At 45.7% G+C, this 3,547-nt stretch overlaps 1 non-coding gene across 1 annotated transcript; it reads left to right on the forward strand.

The window, feature by feature from the left end:
* The first annotated feature begins 3,262 nt into the window (after positions 1-3,262).
* On the forward strand, positions 3,263-3,344 carry TRNAS-GCU (transfer RNA serine (anticodon GCU)). Its single transcript has one exon. It is a non-coding gene; the product is annotated as a tRNA-Ser (tRNA).
* The last annotated feature ends 203 nt before the right edge of the window (positions 3,345-3,547 follow it).

Below are 3,547 nucleotides of genomic sequence, written 5' to 3' on the forward strand. Positions count from 1 at the left end.
CGAGAAGCTGTAGAAGGAGGGAGTGGGTATGTGGGAACTCTGTACTTTCCTAAACATTTTTCTGTAAATCTAGAACTGGCTTTAAAAAATAAGTCTATTAAAAAAATAAGAGTGCAAATAGTAAGGGGAAAAAAGTGGGGCAGGGAAGAAAGAAAGAAAAAAGAAGAGGAAACATCTTGGAGGCTTAAAATCGAGCCAAAAGAAATTTCAGGAAAAAAAGACTGAAAATAGAGAATGCATATATGAGAAAATCAACAACAAAAAAGTAAAGCTAATTTTCCAAACTGAAATATATGATTTTCCAAATTTAATGAAATAATAGAGCTCTCAGAACAATGAATAAAAATAGAAACATATGATGGCTTACCTTTCAGACATTTAGGAACACTGGGGACAGAGAGCTAATTAGAAAGCTAATTACAAATGAAGTATCAGTAATTAGAATGACTTCTTAATTCTCAAATGAATTAGGAAATACTCCCCAATCCAGCATTCCATACCCAACAACATTTAATCAAATGTTAGAGAAACAGAAAAGATATTCTCCAATGCCAAAATACTTAAAACCCTTATTTCCAATGAACTCTTCTCCACGAAGCTACTCTACAATGCAGAGTAGCTTTTGTCCCACCAAAGGAGGAGGCAAATTAAGATAGAAAAAGACTTAAGATATGGGATATCTACCACCAGTGGCAGGGGAAGAAAATGTACAGGATCTGGTGAAGACATCATGATGAAAACTGTACAGCAACTCCAGAAAGCTTTAATTTCTCCCCATCCCCCTTTTTTTGGCCAAACTTACATGGTTATTTGTGGCAACTTGGAAAAAACAATTCTCATGTTCAGGAAAGGTGACTCCTTTTTGTGTAATGGGTAATCAATAGAAAATACTAAACTTAAAAAAATCAATAAGTAGAAATAAAAGCATGTGTATTAGAATATAATTTTGACTTTGTAATAAAGACCCCAACGTGCTGTAGCTTAAAGGAAGCAGATGTTACTCATCTCTCACATAATTTTCTGAAGGTATATTCAATCCCAGGGGGGTGCTTTGGCCCCATGGTGTTAGTTCCAGTATTCTACCTCACGGCTCCCTCCTTCCTATGGTGTTGCTTTGTATGTCATGGACCTTCATTCCTATGGTGTTGCCTTGTCCAGCAAGCAACAAGAGTAGGAAGAGAGAAGTGGATCATATTTCTTTCCTCTTCTGGGCATAACCTGCAAGTTTCACAAACCATTACTCTCGAATGCACTAGTGTAGAAACTGGTCACTGTGGCCACGCTTAACTCTTAAAGAAAGTTGTGCATTGTATTTTTCTCATGGGTAGCTGTGAGCCCTAAAATGTCCATTTCTTGGAAGAAAGGAACAAATACTGATGGACAACTAGCCCTCTCTGCCATAGCATGAGATTTGGAGATAGGCTGCTCGTGAAAACAAAACAACACAAACAAAAAGCCAAATGGCTGAAAACCTTTGCCTCTCTTAAGGGGGAATAAGAGGAAGAAGACCACTTCTTCATGTACACATATTTTTGAAGTACTTAAAAATTTAAAACATGTGTGGTTAACTTTTACCCAAAAAATGTTAATTAAAAAAAAAAAAAAAAAAAAAAGCTTTGAGCTGAGAACCAAGGTATGGATAAAAAAATAAAAATAAAAAAAAATCTATCCAGGTTCAAATGAGGAAGGGCAAGAGCTCCCCATGAGGGAAAAGGTCTTGTTGGAAAGACAAAAAATAGATCCTTCTTGACACAAAAATCAGGAATTGGGGGTACCTTGTGGCTCAGTCATTTAAGCAGCTGCCTTCAGCTCTGGTCGTGATCTCAGAGTCCTGGGATGGAGTCCGCCTGGGGGGACCCACTCAGTGGGGAGTCTGCTTCTCCCTCTCCCTCTGACCCTCTTCCCTGCTTGTGCTCTCTCTGTCCCAAATAAATGGATAAAATCTTAAACAAAAAAGTCAGTAATTGGACGAGTGTGGAAAACAAGGTAGAGGGCAGTGGGTGAAGCTGAGCCTGAAGATCTAAGCAGGTCAATTGGCAAGCACTAAAATAGAAGGATTTTTTTCAAGTAAGAAGAGAGAATGGTTCTTTGATCCGCTCCTGCAGGATTTCGCCCATGTTCCCTGTTGTTCATCCATGATTCATCTGCTTGGGCTTCAGGGAAAAAATCTTCATGGCCACCTTCCTTCTCAGATTTATGGAGGCTCCCTGCTGAGTCAGTCACTCAAATGCTCCAGCGCCAGCCACAGAGATTCTTCACGTTTGTCTAGATCCTGCGAGCCTCCTGCCTTTGCTCAGGCCCCTTCCTCAGCGTGGGACACCCCTCTCTTGGCCCCTTCTAGGAAACTTCCTCTGCCAGACCCACCTTTAACATGACCTTTCCCCAGGCATTTATGATTCATTCTGATTAGTCAGAATTCAGCCCTATCCATGTTCATTTATGTGCGTTTTATTCATTCCGTGAAACAAGTCAAAAATCTTTTAAAAAGCAGTTGAAATAGTTCCCCCCCCCACCCTTTCCCCAAATAATTTTCTCGCTGGCAGTGAATCTTTTAACATATTTAGCACTGCATTTCTGGAAAATCGAATGGAAGTTGGGCAACCTGCCCCAAGAAAATCACCCAAGAGGCACAGAGGTATCTGGGGGGACCGCAGAACCCACCGGTGCTCTTAGGCGGAGAAAAGAGCCCCACGAGTTTAAGGGGTCTTCTCTGCGCACTGTCACCCAGCGTCGAGGCGGTGAGGACACGGAGTAGACACGCAGCACGGCCGCGCTCGGACCCGTCGTCTAACCTCCCAGACTAAGTTACCACCAATCCCCGGTCCCGAGTCGCCAGGACCCTGAGGTGAGCCCCTGGGACACCAGCTCCGGGAGCGCTTCTGAGCGCGGGGGGCTCAGGCCGCGCCCTGGGAGCGCAGGTGCCGACCGCCCCCAGGTTCCCGCGCAGCCGGGCCACGCCCACCGCCTGCGCGCATGCGCCCCCAGGGGCCCGGCCGCCCGCGCGGGGGAGTCTGACCCCCGACAAGGTGCTGCTGCTGTCGCCTCTCGACCGCTGTCCTGACTCCTGGGAGCGCTAATCCCGCCTTTTCCCCCCGGGGCGAGTTTTCCAGTCCACTCCTTGGTCGGCTCGTATGGGAGGAGGCCATGCCCAGGTTCCCCGGACGTCCCCGAGCCCCCTCCTGCGCGTCCTTCCTTCTAAGACAGCCGGGAGCTCCCGAGTGTCAACTCTGGAATAAGGTACTTGGAAGGCTCGGCGTGCCGTGACGAGGTGGCCGAGTGGTTAAGGCGATGGACTGCTAATCCATTGTGCTCTGCACGCGTGGGTTCGAATCCCACCTTCGTCGACTAGCTATTTTAGTAAGGACGAGCGGGAAGAAATACATCCCATTAAAGTCCATTTGCCGGGAAAGTTGACTTCGCGGCTCCCTCCCTTCCCTACTTTCAGACCGTCACTATGGTGAACTGGATTCTCCCCTTTATGGTTGTTCGAGTGCTGATTGTCTATGTGGGCGCTTTTATGTGATTAATCAAGTCCCTTCTGGTTTGC

The sequence above is a fragment of the Mustela lutreola genome, chromosome 6 (assembly GCF_030435805.1).
Source record: "Mustela lutreola isolate mMusLut2 chromosome 6, mMusLut2.pri, whole genome shotgun sequence".
Taxonomy (NCBI): domain Eukaryota; kingdom Metazoa; phylum Chordata; class Mammalia; order Carnivora; family Mustelidae; genus Mustela; species Mustela lutreola.